The 17,734-nt window shown below is 38.5% G+C and overlaps 1 protein-coding gene across 3 annotated transcripts in view; it reads right to left on the bottom strand.

Annotated features, from left to right (window-relative positions):
- SMYD3 (SET and MYND domain containing 3) overlaps window positions 1-17,734 on the bottom strand; it is a 395,552-nt gene that overhangs the window by 241,519 nt on the left and 136,299 nt on the right. The window contains exon 1 of one of the 3 annotated variants that reach the window (XM_064708808.1): window positions 5,384-5,451. The exons of the other annotated variants lie outside the window; for them this stretch is intronic. The gene's annotated coding sequence lies outside the window, so the exon portion shown is untranslated. Of the gene's footprint in view, window positions 1-5,383; window positions 5,452-17,734 lie in introns of those variants that run through there. 3 annotated transcript variants of the gene reach the window in all.

The following is a 17,734-nucleotide window of genomic DNA, read 5'->3' as shown; positions in this document are numbered from 1 at the left end:
GTTAGTTCTGAGGAAAGCATCATTATGACTTGATGGGCAGGCTAATAATCAGCATTCCTTCACCCTTATGTGAGTCCTTATAAAATTACATTTTTTTGTCAAAGCTGCAGCTGTACAAAAACCTCATCCCTTCTTAGAGCATGCATTTAACTTCTGAGCATATAAATGGCATTATTGTGTAAACTTATTCAAAAGGTCAAATCCTTTCCTCTGGAGCTTGATAAATGTTAAAAATACCTATCACAACACAGAATTTCTACTTCAAAATATCTGAATTCCAAGGAAAAGCCATTTTGTTTAGTTTACCTTTTTTAAAAAATAGGCAAACAGACAAACAAAATTGCTAACATTATAATAAACATCATGAAACTCAAATAATAATTCTGGGAGTGTACGTTTTGTCTGTCTACTGGACTTCAGTCCTAAGAAGTCCCCCATTCTTTCACCATGCAGCAGCCCAGACCTGTTTATGGGGCTGTCCACCATAGCTCACCATACAGCTTGTCTACATGGTACTGAAAGCATTTATCACCTCAGGGACCCTCAGCTACATTACATATAATTACTGAAATGACAGAAAGGTGGGAAGAAAGGTTGCCATGCACTGATTAATTAGAAAATGGAACTGGAATACCTGTGGCTAAAACTCTTTGGGGACTTCTTCCTGCCTCCAGTTCACCCCCAGCACTCAGTGCCCTGTTCCCTCCCAGGCTGAGGAAACAGGCACTTCTCAGAATAACCAACGGTGCCCTGCCTGTGTTGCTCCAGGGACACCCCAGCTTTCCTACAGGCAGACACATGATGTGGTACAGACCATAAGCCCAAACCATCTGACCCAGATTTGTTTCTTCTGAAGAGATCGTTATTTCTTTTAAGCCAAAAGAATCTCCAAACTCTCCTTCCACAAAAGAAAAGGCAGATCCTCCCTTCAATATCCAGGGTTTAAAAACAAAAAGCCTGCTCACAACCTGGGAAACTAAAAAGGCAAACTGAACACTATCACAGATATTATGTTTTACTCAGTATCAACCGCAGTATTTTAACCTCATATTCTCTAAATCACAGTTTAATTACTTGTAGTTTAAAAATCGGATGGGATGATGAACCCTTTCCATCTTTTCTTTGCCTCACTCACATGGCCGTGCCAAAAGCCATCAAAACATATGGCACACAACAGAGTAGCAAGAGTCTTATTTTCACCACTCCCAATGGCAAAGATCTTCTGAAACAAGTGTTTTTGCACACATTTGGCCTTCTAAGTCTGAGGTCTTCTGGAAGGAAATCACCACACTTTAACACCCTGAACATGAATTTTCAATTGACATCCAAACAGACTGCTCTCTCACTCTTTGTCTGGAATAAAATACACTTAATTTTGAATTGTAAAAGTAAATAACATAAGTAAGCACATTCTGGGAGTTAAGTGTAAATGACAAAAACATATGTTACACCAGTGTTTATACAGAAGCGTAGATCACATTTCTTGAAACACTCTGGTTATTGTCTTTCTAAGCACTGCTACAATGCCCTGAATACTAATGATGCTTTCTGTAAAAGAAATACCACAAGATCATCCTACATAGGTGGCTGGAGTGTATTACTCTGAGGGCAAAAATATCATGAGAATTCTACACAGACCACTGAGAGTGGGGCTGAGAAGACCTGGGGTCTTCTTTTAGCCCTGTTACTGTCTAATATATAGTTACAACAGCTTTTCATAGGGAAGTCTAACATTTCTGTGTCCCATTTCCACACATGCAGAATGGGAATAAGGACTTTTTTTTTTTTTTTAACAAATCATTTTGGGATCAACAGGTGAAAACACGCTGTTTTGTCCAATCTGTCAAGCTTTCTCCATGCAATCTCATTTGCATTACTCATGCATGAAGGATGCAAGAGAAAGATACTTCAGCTCCACAGTGCAAAAATTGTTCTCCTTTGCCATTCCCTGCTGCTGCTGTAACATATTTTGCGGCCAGCCTCCAGTACGGCTGGTGTTAAACAAACAGGAATGGTACCTACATCTGCTCACAGAAGGGTTGCCTAGCAACTGCAATCAAAGGCTGCTTTACCCACACCAATCTACTGTAAATTAATAGAATTTTCTCTACAATATTCTAACACTTTTAGTGGCTATATAAATGGTTTATGATTATTGTTATTATTTTTATTTTGTAGCTAATGTGTTTCATTTCATGATCTGATTCAGGCAAAAAACAGAGCAGCTTAGAAAAGGTCAGATTATGAAGCACAAAAAGGTTCAGAGACTTGTTTGATGTAGAAATATTCTTTGACAGCTCATTGCATTTATTTACTATACCCTTTTCTTCTGCCATTTCAGAATCTATTTCAGCTGCCCCATGGGAGCATGAAGCCATTAGCCTGAATTATCAGTCTGAGTGCAAATTTCACAAGGTAACACCAAATCTTGAAGGTTTTGATTCCTGTATTCCTGATTCCTGAGATGCTTTGCCTTTGGAGAGGTTACAGGTCTGCTATTTGTTTGCATATTAACAGCATTGATTTTCAGTACACCTGACATTACAGCGTTCATTTATCATATGTGTAATAGCTGAATACCAGAAGATGTGCTGCAGTGTGCATGTCAACACACAGAAAAGAAATTAGTATCTGAGATATTAAACAGGCTACGCAAGCAAGGAACCAAATCAATCAAACATAGAGCAAAGAAAGCTGGTAGAGCCTATTCATCAGGTTTTAGCAAGTTTCATTTCCAACCACGCTGAAATAGGAGTAGAATTTTGATTTAAAAGGCTTTTACTGAAGACACTGAAGCAAAAAACTGGGACTTATTGGTGAACATTAAAGATCTCCTTCTCTCCGCATCACAAAGCAGCTATCTTTGCTAGCAGGGAGGATCAAAGAGGCTGGTAGAACCCAGATGTGCCCATTTACTTCCTTTCTTCCACTAGGTCAAGGTACACTCTCACCAGGTCTGCATGTGAGCCTGCCAATGCCCTGGTCCACAGCCAGCCCTCAAAATGTCCTCTCTTTGATGCAGCTGCCCTTTGCTCTCCATCTCCCTCTCCCCACACATTGTCCATGTGTATTTAAATGGTGTAAAATTGTTTAAATTCCTACATCTGTCTCCCCACACTTTTCCGTGTATTAATTGTTAAAGGGGAAATGGCTTTGCTATTTGCTAGATGTAAGAATTTACCAGCAGCCAGTGGAGCAGGTTGTTATGCAAACATCCTGATGGAACAAAACCAAGCATGAAGCAGCAATAGAGAGAAGACCATACTTGTCCTCAAGCAGCAATCTCCTATAATAGTCCAGGCAAAGTCAGGAAACAATAAAATGAGCAATATTTACTTTCTTTTGTCCATAACTATAATAAAGGTGAGGAATTTGAAAGTGCTTTGCTTAGAAGATTTTCTTCCTCCCCATTTCTTCTCCCTCATATCAGTACCTTATGCTCCATGCCATCCAACATCAAAAGCAACTCTAGCAAAAACAGCTCCTTAATTTTTCTGCTGAGCTTGTCTCTGATTAAAGGGTGAACTTTAATGTAAACAGCATTTCATCCAAGGCCAGGAATTCACACAAAATAGTAGGATGCAAGGTGGAGTTTTGATGCTTCCAGAAACTACTGGAGGCTTGAGCAATATAAGTAGTGATCACAATTTAGCACCATCTGTGCTTGTATCAGTTTTCATAATCTTAAAAGATGCACTGTATCTGCATGGCTCCCTCAGCAGAAGAACTGCAGCATATCCTGTCAAAATAGCAGCTAAAAATCCAGAAGTCCGATGCAAGGTTGCTTAATAACTGCATAACTCTCTTGAAAATTCACTTTGAAATAATGCCTAAACTCTTTAGAGATAGGGGCTTGTTTATTTGTGTAACAACACGCTTGTGTAACGACACATTGTATTTTCAATCCAGGAAAAGTAACTTTGGTAAGGCTGACATAACTCAGCTTAAAAATACATTTCTTCACACTTGATTTATGCAGCCTGGAGAATCCTAAAGTCAGGATTGTCTAGAATGTAAACAGCTCCATAATCTCAATCCTTCTTCTAGACACCTAATTCAGATCTACCCCACCTTTATGAATGGAGAGTAAGAAGGGTCCAAATGTGAGAGCACCACTGATTCACAAACTGGTGCTGATACTCCCTGCTCTGTTTCCAATTCCTTTTGCAATAATTTCTGTTTCTACTTGTGAGGTTTTGATGTGTTGCCCTCTCTTGTGCATCATTTAAGATTTCTCTACACTGAATTGGATCAAACATTGATCACCACAGTGTGCAAGCTCTTTCCTGTACCACGTGCGAGTGTGTTGTGCTGCTTGCACCCATACTGCACTTCACTGATGCCCTCTCTCCTCCAGCTGAGCTAACCAATACATCTTTTCTGTTTATCTTTCAATCAATGGATCATTCTCTTACTTCATGGTAATTTAATATCTTTGAGAGCCTTTTATGAGAGACTTCCCTTACATACACTTGCAGAGACCATCAGGGAATTACACTGATTTCTGAAGCATATCTTCTCTTTACAACTGCTGTGTTGGCAATCTCCATATGGCCTTTAAATTCACATAAATTAGGGCCACATGCCCATAATTTTCAATCTTTACAACAGCTCCTATTCAATTCCTCTAAAATACTGCTTTGTGATTTACCTTGGAGATATTTTTTTAAATTTCATTTTATTTTTATTTTATCAAGGAAGTCATTAGCCTCTTGAAGTCACAAGGTAAAAAAGTGGCTTTAAACAGCTGGTGGCACACTAAATTGTTTGGCTACTTCCTCATCGTCCTAGTAGTAATACCCTGTTAATTTTTCTTATTGGATTCACACCTTCACCTATCAGCTGTTCAAATTGAAGCTGATCCTTCCTGTAAAGGAGAATTAGTTGAACCTAGTACCTTCTAGAAAGTTGCTAAAAATAATAAAGAAAATTCTGCACAGAACAGCTACATTTATCTTATTTATGTAGATCTTTTTACAAAAACATACATAAATAAACATGAGTTTCATAAAACCACAGCACTGGTGGAGAGTCTTTTACTGAGATAAAAACTAATAAATTAATTATGGCAAAGACACAAGCTAGCATTATTATCTTTAAAAGGTGCATTCCGTTCTTTGAGCTCAAATAAAATACTATCAGAAACACTTTCTGATGCCCAACAAAACAGAATTCTACAACTAGTTTTCTATCAGTGATATTTTTGCCCAATGTCCAAAAGGAATGATGAGGAGGACTCCATCTTATCAGAAGGCTAATTAATTACTTTTTTATACTATATTAAATTATATTACATTACATCTAAACTGAACCTGCCAAGCACTCAACTCAACTCCAACAGCACAGCATCTCGTGACTGTCAGCCAACAGTCCCGACACACACCTGGATTCCATTGGTCAGTGAGTCAAAACACTCACACCAGACTCCAAATACCAATTCTCTTCCGGTAAACAATCTTCCACAATGCATTCCACTTGTGAACAAACACAGGCACAGCAAATGAGATAAGAATTGCTTCTCCTTTCTCTGAGGTTCAGAGAATATGAATCCCAGAAATTTCTTGGGGAGTTGTGCCTTGCTTTTCCCTGTGAAGAGAAACATGGTGACAGTTTCCCCCTCTAAAAAAGCCAGCAAATATTAACTTGTCTCTGTAACCAGCCCTAACAGAGTCTATCTCCTTCCCTGAGGCAGGAGTGTGACATGGAGTAAGTCCTTCAGGGACAAAGGAAGGAGTGACCAGGCGCCCAGGCTTCCCTCTAGGAGCAGGTGCTGGGCTTTATTCCACCGAAAGAGTCAGCCACGGGGATGGTCAGAGAGACCCAAATGTGAGACTGGGATAGGCCAGGGGCAAACAGCTACACGTGCACAGCAAAAGAAAATGGGACAAAGTCGCACCAAGGAGGTTGCCTTGGTGGCAGCACGGCTTCTGAAGGTTTTCACTGCTCTGCTAACACTTAATAGCACCTTGCAGCTTGTACTGATTCAGAGCTGCATCAGAGACCAAACCCAGCCTTCCCTGTGCAAGAAATACATCCACAGACATACGTCTGTTTAATGAGTATTAATTTGTTCATGAAGCTGACAGGTCAATTTCCTCTTCAATCTACATTATATTACAAGTTCTTTTTGTTGGTTTCTGGGGAAAAAAAGCAGCAGCAGCCCTTATTTAAAAACAAGCAAAAAACCCCTCACTACAAGATTGACATGAAAGAAACTTGTTTCTCATCAGTAATTGCTTCCCCCTGGGCTTGACAATGTTTACAAATGAAAGCTTTTCCTTCATACATGGCTTGACCTATCATGAATTATACCTGGTGCTACTGATCCACACTCCTCCCTGCACACAAGGCTTGCTATCTCAATTTTGTACTGTAATTAACTATTTTCTGATGGCACATTATTTATTATTTGTCACCATCATTTCTCCTGGTGTTTATACATCTCCACATATTAGCAGGCAATTCAAAAACTGTTATTAACAATATTAATATCCTAAGAGCTTGTTTGATGTGAATGAGACATGGGGTTGGACTGCTTGACTGCAAGGAATAAGGGGTGAGGGTTTTTTGTTGGTGCTTATTTTTTAATTTGTGCATCTTCTACCACCTTGCAGTCTTTGCTCACAAAGATCTTAGGCAGTCAAGGATGAAATATAGAAAAATAATGACTAAAATTTATAACTAATCTCATTTGACCATTACAGAGCTACCTAAGAGTGAAGCAAAGAAAAAAGAGAAGAATAGGTATAGCTTTGTTATTTTTTTATTAATTTTTTACTCTTGAAAATAAAAATCAAAATAGGCCACATCTGTCCCCCCAAGACCAGCTTCAAAGATAAGTAGGACCTGTTGCACTAGAAGAAAAATCAAGATCAAACAAAAGAGGAATGCCATTTTTCAGATATTCAAACCTAACTGACCATATGATTCTTCAAAACTCAGGGTTGGGATTCTTTCCTTACTCCACCATATTCTCATTTATACTGTTCTCATTCTCATTTATACCAAGAGATAAAGAAATTCACTCACAGACTCAACTCACTGTGCTTCAGAGCTGGTAATTAAAAATCTTTCCATTACAATCCTAGCTTGCTACACTTGCCAACCTTTAGCCAGTCAGCTTCCCATTCTGCATATTTCCCACAATCTCCTGCAGGCTAGAGTTAACAGCCCCATCTCCTTTCCCTCTTCCCCCAAGGAGCCCTGTGGGCAAGAGGGGCTGCCTGCACCTTTGTGAGCTCAGGAGCCAAGGACCAGGCAAGCCTCTAGCCCTTCTCAGGCAGGAAGGACACCAGAGCTCAGAGCCCTGGGGAGAGTGGGAAAATACATAAGGAATGGGTGAGAGACATTGGAACAGGAAGAGCAGGAAGAGCTGAGATGGGATCCATTTTGTTTTGCTCACAATATCATTGATGAATATAAGCATCTGCTAAAAGGAAATAGTGTACAACCAGGATGTTTTTTACAGAGAAGATGATTCCAAAGACCTCCATGTGCTGCACGGTGCTCACAGCCCTGGGGCAGCAGGGGCTGACTGGGAGAGCTCCCAGTCCCCACAAGCCCATGGCAAGGCACAGACCAAGCCTCAAGCTAAGCTCTGAGATGGCTTCAGGTATGCATGAGGGGACAAAGCAGCAGCTGTTCTCCCCAAAATTATTTGCTAACATAACAAACCAAGTTTAAAATGACAGAAGAGGCTCCCCACGCAAAACACCTGTAACCATAAATAAGTATTTTCTTTTATTATAAAGAATGCAACTTGAAATTATGCGCACAATGTAGTAATGAAATTGCATGCTACATAACTATTAGTTATTAGTGCACATTAACAGTCACATTTGCTTGCTAAAGCTTTTGTTATCCAAAAAGTCAGAGCTTTTCCCATTTTGCTAACCCATGAGAAAAAGGAATTGCCTTGGCAACGGTAACTTACTTGGGGTTGAAGTGCATCCAAAAGTCAGGATCTGCAAACCTCTCATTTCTCACTTACTGTTAATTTAAACCTAATCTTTCTTTTTAAAGACTTGATTTGGGCCCTCTGATACATGCTGGACTAGAAATATATTGAAAATTGAGATTTTGAAAAGAATATTTTATAGACATCCCATATCACAGCAAATTTCATCAACTTCTTTTAAAATGCATAAATTAAAATATGCATTTTGGGTCCAACATTTAAATCAAAGTAGTTCATGTAGTGCAATGTAGTTAAGACACTAATTAGCTTCTCTGACAAATGGTGAATTTTCAGCAATTCTAGGTATTGAAAATATTTTCATTTATTCTCTACTCTTACTACTTTATTTTTCAGACATAAAGCTATGTATATTTATGTCTATTTTTCCCCCTCAACAGAATAAATAAATTAACAGCATCAGGAAAATGGGATTTTACAATGAGTTAGCATTTATCACACCAAACCACTAAGACGCCTTGCTCAGCTGGAACTGTGCACATTCCCAGATGGTGTATTGGATTATAATTTCACAAAATTAGTTTACTCTCTCAACAGTTTCTCTTGCAATTTCCTCTGAAAAGTCATCTAAATACTTCCACAGTCTCTATTCCTACTCCCTGTGGAGTCTCCCAAATCTTTTCTGTATGGGGTTATTTTATTTTGCTATCGTGGAATATTATATGTAGGAATTATGCTACTGAGATTCTCCTATGACATTCTTTTTATTCTTTCATTATAATATTTAAGTTCTTTACAAGCTGGCTTTTAAATTTTTTTTTTTATCCAGTTCCTTTCACACAGTGCATGTTCACTGTACCTGATATCGTTAATAATTAAACTATGACTTGACATGTCCATGAAGGACAATGAAAAGTAACAATTTATCTGTGTTGGCTTCTAGGTGACAGGAGAGCTGCACAAACCCTAGAAAGACAACGGCATTTCTGCTGTGTGGTGGGAGCAATTTGTTGGCCTAGAGCCTGGGGCCAGCAGGTGACCCTGGATTGTTGGATATTGGCGCTGAGTGCCAGCCCCGGGAGCCGCCTCTCCTGCTGCAGAGATGGGAAATGGTGGCACATCCACTTGGCTTTCACAGCACACACTGCCCAAACCATCTGGTGTGCTGGCGGCCGGGGGCTGAAGAGGAGACAACAACAATGAGGCCAGAGATGGTTTGTGTTTACCTGCAGTCCCTTGAGGAACCTGACACCAACTGGGTTAATGACCTATTAGGAATGGAGGCACCAACTTAACCTTCCTGAAAAAGAAATTTCTCCTTAGAGACATCACCTGCAATGGTCTCCACCTGAACGTCATGAGGCAGAGAGAAACAGGCTGATGTGGACTATTTTAGAGATAAAACAGAACATTTTCCTCACCTAATCTGGGCTCACCCAACCTTAATTCTGTTATTCTATATTAAGTATATCAAGAAAAGAAACAGATTTACAGCTAAATTAGTAGGTTACATTCCTCAGATCATAACCCAATCTTAAAAATGGGTTTTATTCAGCCTTAGGGCTTGTCAGTGGCATTATATAAGCCAACAACCATGGACTGACATTATTCTCCCTTTGTTCTCAAATGAAGATTTCTCACTGATTTTGTTTGTTCAAGGGGAAGGAGGCTCATGTGTAATTTTTGGTGGTGATACATTACAGCTCTCATTAATTTAACATCTTCTGTTAAACTGGAATGTGGCTTAGTTTGCTGAAATATTTGCATATTCCAGAAGTTCAAAAATTCATTGTTTGCTGTGCAGATACATTCAATGTACCTCAAACAGCAGTGGACCAAGCTCACACAATTAACACAGCAGTGACACCTTTGCAGACCTCCAAAAGGAGCCCATTTTTGTGGTCTGTGTAGATGCTGAAACAAAACACAATTTCTGATAAGCATCACTCTTGTTCCCAAAGATAAGTAATGAAACCCAGCCATAAACTCTCAAAGCCATTCTGCTAAGTCAGTGCAAGAAAATTTGATATCAAGCTAAGCCTCTTATTTGGTTATAATCACTGTAAAGATGCATATTCCAGCCACACAGGGCATGTGCAAGTTGCTCAGTCAAACATCCTTTCTGGTTAATGACAGAACACCTCATGCATAAGACATAAAAGTTTGTTTGGCCTTTACACTCCACCTTGTGCAAAGTCTCAAATAGTGAAGCATGCACAATGTATTAAAGAAAACAAAAAAAATTAGGAATCTACAACCTTAACAAACATGAACCAGTAACCGATCATTACTGTTCCACTAATCTCTGCTGTCCACGTCACTTCCTAAACATGGAAATGAGAAAATAAGGTATATAATTGTATAATTTATATATATCATTAACTATATATATAATTATAATCTATCCTTAATTATACATATATATAATTAATACACATATTCGCTATGTCCTAGTCTTACAAAATCCTGCACACAGTGAAGCTATTTAAGCTGTCACACTGATCAAAGCACCTGTAAAGCAACCATATTTTGAAGTGGAGCTGTATTTTTTCCTTCTACCTCACTGGAGCTCTGGTGACTAATCTGTAAAACTATTCACGCATTTCTCCATCATTTACTCTTTTCAACAACTTACTCTCTTTACCTAATGCAACAGGTTAATCTTCACAAAAAGTGTAATGAAGAAAATAATTAAAAACTGTTTCAAAATTCACAAATTTGGTGTTTAACAAAAATATGCAAATCCATAAATCAGTAAATGGATATGTGTACTTTTTAGTTAACGAGTTCTTTGGGACTTTTTATTTTTCTCATGTATTTTATGTTTTCTGGATGACAGATTTTACTAGCAATGGTTCAACCCATGAAGGGTGCATATCGGAGCTAGCATGCATAAATGCATTTATATTCCTGTACATATAAGGTCCATACATATGTATATGCCTATTTACACACACATATATGAACACATTGCTATATACACAAATAACCTTTCAGAGACCCAAACGCACTGGAGCATTTAAGCAAAGCACGAGAGGAAACAGGGTGTACATGAATTGGTAGATCTGAAGATCAGCCACTGGCCTGGCAAAGAAATACTTTTTCTGTGGCAGTTTGTGAACATATTAGATGTGAGTCATATGTCAGACTATATCACACACATATATAAAATAACACATCATTTACAAATTACAGACATTTCACATCTAAGCATTTCTGGAACATGACTGAACCCAAACCTTTACTACTACATGAAAGTTCATTGCAGACAATTTAACAGAGCAGAAGATGCCTTTCCCAAAATACCATTCCAAATTATCTTGGGTTATTTTCTAAATGGACAGAAAAATATTGCTCATGTTTCAAATGAACTTCCTGTCAAGACCAAGAAGTGAGAAGGGCAAACAGGCTGTGGTTATTTAGCCATCTCAGATGCCTAAAGACATGGCTTTTCCCCAGCACCTGCCACTCTAGAGATGGGTAGCTGTGCTGGTTTTGGATGGGATAGAATTAATTTATTTCAGAGTAACTGGTAAGGGACTGTGTTTTGGATGTGAGCTGAAGACAGCATTGAAAGAACAGGGATGTTTTAGTTAATATGGGCTAAGGACTTTTCTGCTTCTCAACCCACCCCACCAGTAAGTGGGCTGGGGGTGCACAAGAAGAGGGGAGATGACACAGCTGATCCAAGGGATATTCCATACCACACAGCTCATACTCACTATATAAAGCTGGGGGAAGAAGGGGGGATGTTCAGAGTGATGGCGTTTGTCCTCCCAAGTCACTGAACACCTGCCTGCCCATGGAGGCAACGAATGTATTCCTTATTTGGCTTTGCTTTTGTGCAGTTTCTGCTTTCTCTATTAAACTTTTCTTCATCATAACCCATGAGTTTTCTCACTTTTTCTTTTCCAATTCTCTCTTTCATCCCAGTGGTGGGAGAGTGAGTGCCTGCCTCCGGCTTGGCTGCTGGCTGCGGCTAAACCATGAAAACAGCAGAGCCAATTGGGAAGATATATTTTTCAAACACAGAGGAAACAAGAGTATTCAATTTTGACATAACTGGAGTTTCCTGTGCAGCTAAAGATCTTTCAAATGCCTCAAAGTACTTCATAACCTGGAGGCAGGACTTAGAGCTGGGGTTTCAAAGACCAAACCATACATCCCTGCTGTGCTTGATTCAGGGACATACAACCAATCACATCTAGCCCTGCTTCTCTGTCTTTAACCATCCCAGTTTCTCCAGTGGTAGGCCCAACCTCACACCCTGAAGAAACATTAGGTTTTAATATAGGTTTGGGGGTGGAATTGTTAGTGGTAAGGAGTTTTGGCATCTGAAGAGAAAATTCCTACCCAGTCTATAAACTTCAGGCCCAGGAGGATGCCACATGCAGCACAGACCACCCTACCAAAGGCGACTTTTATTTTCAGTTCGCCCTGAATGGACTAGAGCAAATAGGTAACATTCAGACACACAGCTGCAGAAGAAATCCATATCAGCATTTTGATGTTCATCAAAGTAATGAATTGCAAGAGTTGAGGGTTCAGAGAAAGACATTTTCTGGTATTATCTTCCTTTAATCATTGAACATTAAACAGCAGTTTATCAGAAAGCTGATTCTCACAAACTTTGGCTACCCACAAAGAGCAAGAACACTTTTTCTCTCCCTATTTCTCTCAAATAGTACTTTTTCTTTTCCCCTACAGCTCTTCCCAACCCCCCACCCGCCATCTCAATAGACACAAATTTTGTATTCCTCCCTGTACATTTCTTTCTAATAGGAAATATTTGATTACATCTTCTTTCATGTTCAGAGTTTTCTTTAAATTCTACTTGGATTTTTTTGCCTCTTTATTCTTGAAGTTGCCATTTCTGTGAATCATTAATTCAGAGGTGCATGAACAATCTTACTTGATAGACTGTATATTATGTTACCTCTCACTTTCCTCTGTTATCATACATGTTGTCAAATCAGACCTCAAATTATGTCACAGCTACTCTTTCTGAATGGTTAATTTTTCACTGAGAGTTACACAGATGGGCAATTATTTTAAGGCTTGAATACCTGCCAACAATTGTAGTGGCATGAAGCTGATCTCCAAAGCCCACACAACCACAGAGAAAAACAAAAAACGGAAGACAACTCTGAATGTAAACTATACCAATTTTTATGGGTGGCAAAGTTTAAAGAAAAATTTTCCACACCATTAAAAAAGCTTTCCATCACTACAAGCATCTACTTCTGTATATACAAACATCCAAAACTGCACATTTTAAATCCCAAATAACAACTAGAGAGAACAAAATCAACTAATAGAATAACAATGTTTCATTTATTTGCATATTTTAAAAAAGCACAACTACTCAGGGAAGAAGTGGGGTAACCATCCTTTAAGCTCCATGCATTTATCTATAAAAATGAATAAAATATAGGCACCACTCTTGAAAAAGAAATGTTACCTAGAGAAGTGGGAAGTGGGTCACTTTCCATGTCTTCTAGCCTGACAGCAGAATGGCCAGTGACTAATAAATCCTATTTTAACTGTTATTTATTCACTGAAACTGGGACAAGAAATATATAGAGTCCCTCAAATAAGCTTCTGGAAAACTGTCCCTGCATTGTGGCTCTCGTGCTGCTGGCATACACTGATTCTGCATCCTGACACTGCTACTGTTGCTGTTGTCCCACCTACAGAATAGCCCATGGCACAACTGAGATCAAAAGAAATCACCAAATGTACCTCTACATTCACCATGAACAATAACATAGACATAACAGTACACAGAAAAGAGTTTATCTAAGTATACAAAGTCATACAGCACCCAGCCAAGTCTGGCACTCACCTAAAACACCTGCTGCCTTCCCTTATCTCCTCCTAAATGCCCTCCAAAATTTTTATAAAGTTTCCAAAACTCTGAAACAAACCACCAGAGGCTCTCAAAAATGTACATTGAGAATTAGGACTTTTTGTGTTCAACAGGGTAAAACAAAACAGTGATAATAGGGATTAAACAAGACAGCCACCTAAAGCAGACTCTCAACCGACAGAATTGCTATGAAGCAGCCCATGCTTCAAGGTATACAGGGAGAAATCTTTGATATCCTGAAGAGATATCATTTACAGAGAGACATGAATATTTGGTTCCAAATCTATAAATAATTAAAGAAGTTAAAAACTAAATACATGAGCCAGTCTTGTCTGAAAAGAAAATTCAGGAACTGTTGCAAGCACTTCTTCAATGATATCGACTTTCTTAAGCATGGTACAGACTTCTCTCAACAGAGAACAATGGAACATGTGATGTTTCATAAGCAGACTCAGAAAAGGTAGGGTGCAGAACCACAGATTTTTAGGAGAGCTCGCATTTTACCAGGACTCTGTTCAGTACTTTAGTAGGCAATACTAGCAAGTGCCATCTCCATGCAATATAAATCATTAGAATAAAAGAGAGAGAGTTCAGGCAAACTGTAAGAACAAACCCTGCTATTATTTGAGTATTTCCCTGATTTTTTTTCCATTAGAAGTTTTATCATACATGATTGTCTTTCCTTTTCTCCATTTTTCTTCTACAAATTTAGAGAATGGTCATGTTTGTAGAATGTCTGTTACAGAATTTTGAGGAAATCCTGACATTGATTTCAGGTTTATGAAACTGTGTGTTGGACAGATGGACAGGCACAAATGGACACATGACCAGGCCTTGAGAGCAATCCCTCTTGGCAGGAGTATCCCATTCCCACTAACCAGTTACAGTCCATGAGTAAATAAGGATTGAGAAAGTGAAGGGGACACACCAGGACACACTAGTCATTTATGATTAGCAAGGCCAACAATACACTCCAGTGCTGAGCTTTAAAATTTCTCTCCAATAAATTAATTATGCTGTTGAAACAGAGCTGACTTCATAAACCACATACAGTTCTGATTCCAGAGCATGCAATAATTAAAGATATAGTCAGTAGCTGCTGCAGAGATTTTCTATTTTCAAGAGTAGTGAAGTTAATTAACTTTTGGCTTTCCACAAGCATTAAAAAAAAAAGAAGCTGCCTTCTAGACTGTGGTGATTTGGCCAGAACTGGTTTACTAAAGCAGCTTATCTATTTACCATCACATGGAATACCACATGCATGTTCAATTCTCCACAGAGGAAGGACTGACTGTTCCTCTAGCTCATGGCTACTTCACCCAAAACATTCCCCAGATCTGACTGGAGGTATTAATGGTGTAATCCATCAGCCAAAGGGAGGGAATGCTGCACATCTCACAGAACCACGGGCTCAGGGAATGACTTTACACAGCAGACAACAAAATAAGCAGTAGTTAGCATAGAGACAGGGAGCACAAGAAAAAGCAGTGTACTACAGGGGAAATCAGGCACATGATGAACTAAAAAAATTTCATCAGGAATTAATATGAACTCTTCTATTGCTCTCATTCAAATCAATGCTCTCTGAGCAGAAAACCTACATGATTGTGCTGGCCTTGCAACTAAGTGACTGCTAATTACTACCTGGACTGAGAAAGATGCTCCACTGTTTTAATACTTGAAAGAGAACTGGGTTGGCAACCTCTGTATAATTAGTTTCCTAACAAGAGAAAGGATTTCAGATGTATCATGCCTGTAGAGGAGGGAGAGAGGAGAGCTCCATATTTATAAATATATTTTTGTTCATTCTTTTCACTCTGATGACCTCCCCTTTGTTTTCCTGCACTGTAAGGGATGAGTGATCATTAATGGCATAATGCACATTATTAGCACATTCATTAGTGCTGTTTTTCTTATGTCAACCTATCCTATCTTTTGACTTTCACATTTCTGTCAGAGAGACTCGCTATATTTAAATACATATATAAATTGCCCCTACATCATACCTTTAAAAGAAAACTGATACTACAGCTAGCCAAAAAACCCACAATTAAAACAATTTTCAATGACAGTATTTCTTGAAGGAACTGTGGTTTTGTAAGTATTAACTAATTTAAAATAACACCTGGAGTGTTTTTTCTTAAAACAAAATATTTTATTTCACAGCAACATCTGTTGTAAAACATATTTTACTTCATTCACTCATGAGTGTTCCCCATATTCATTCATACCACTACTTACAGTAGATTTCCACCAATAGCCCAGAATGGCAGGATACCACGGTCACTTGATTTAGTATTACAATTGAACCAAGGATGTCATTAACTACTAGTACTGTCATGCCACTAATAATCCAAAAATTGAGCAGAAGTCAAAATTAATTTGGTGAAGAAGAAAAAATAATATTTTCTTAAGTTAAATCTTACATATTATTTTATCTCCATTTTACAGTAGGTTTTGGAAAGATTTCAATTTTGTAAACACGAGCTCAACGTAAAGTCCTTCCTCCCTCTCCTCTCCTGCTTCAGCTTCTGTTATTCACCAGAGCCAAACCCTCCATGTCTCCACAAGGAGCTTTTCCCACCTCACACAGGTCTGGGGGTAGAAAACCCCTATAGAAAACCCAAAACACCAGGCCCACAGCAACTGTTTCCATTCTCTCTCTCAAGACAAGGACATTAGAAGAGAATTATCATCTGCTTCTATGGTACAGATGCACAAGGCAAGTGGGGAAGTAACTTCAGTCCTTCCTTCTTGGGATTCTCCAACACAATGGCAAATTTATTTTACCACATAGTTTCAGTGACTAATATCATAAAGCCATGAAAGCCCTCTTGGACTTCCTGGAGAGGGAAGAATAAGCTATGATAATATTTCATAGGAAAATTTTTATAAGCACCTCTGGTCCACTGGACATTTTGGTGTTATTCAAACCTCAGAAATCTTCTGGGGCTTCACAATCTCTAATTCCAGGAGTTGTTACACTACTAGCACTGAAGAAAAATGAATATTAATAAAAGAAAATACAAAAGGAAAGAAGAAAAAAATCCACTGAAAATAAATCAAATAAGAAGGAAAAAAAATCTCATTTCATTCAGAGATATTTCAGTACTATTATTATTGCCATGCAGCCTGAAACATCTAAAATAATCACAGGACAACAAAACTTGAAAGACAAGGTGAAGAACTGCTTGCTTACCAACATTTTGCTGCCCCTATTTTACCTCCCTTGGTGGCAAGAAGCCTTTAGCCTACTGTGCTGAGATTTGACTGGAAAAAATTTTCTGCCAAATCCCAGCATCTGTAAAATCAAAGAGAATTTTAGAACTGGGTTCTATATCTGTACTGATAGTCAGTGGTCTTAGACAGAGATAAGAGATAATTCTAAACTCTTCTGAGAAAGCTACCATTGGAGCATTTTTTCATATGGAGAGTTTATGAGACTTTACAGTAAGCCTTGGCAAGTTTTTCTCATATAACTTTATGCAGGCTCATCCATCACATGAAAGTTTTGAATTAATGACACTACAACCTTTATAAAGGAGATAAAATCCATTTCATTTTCCATCTTTCCCGACAAAAGTTCTTTTCTAATTTCAAAGTCCTTCATTCACTGATCAGGGACTTCATTGCCATTAGCTAGTATGTAAGTGCAGACAGATCAGAGACACAGGTATCTCAACATTTACCATTACTGTCTGAAGTTCTCACCAGTGCAAATTCCTTCTCCAGGCCAGTTAGCACTGAAATAAAGAACTCATGCTCACCTGCAATAACGAATGAAAGAGCAAATGCATAAAGACACTGAAAAGCTAAAGTGCATATATTAAAAGAACAGCATTTCTTTTCATTTCTAGGAGCATAACACTTCCTTCTAACACTGTCTAAAAGGGGAGAGTTTTGGCTACTTTTGTTTTATATGAAAAATATTCCATGAAAATGTGATCCTG

This window comes from Zonotrichia leucophrys, chromosome 3 (assembly GCF_028769735.1).
Source record: "Zonotrichia leucophrys gambelii isolate GWCS_2022_RI chromosome 3, RI_Zleu_2.0, whole genome shotgun sequence".
Classification (NCBI taxonomy): domain Eukaryota; kingdom Metazoa; phylum Chordata; class Aves; order Passeriformes; family Passerellidae; genus Zonotrichia; species Zonotrichia leucophrys.
This window is presented reverse-complemented; position numbering and strand designations above follow the sequence as displayed.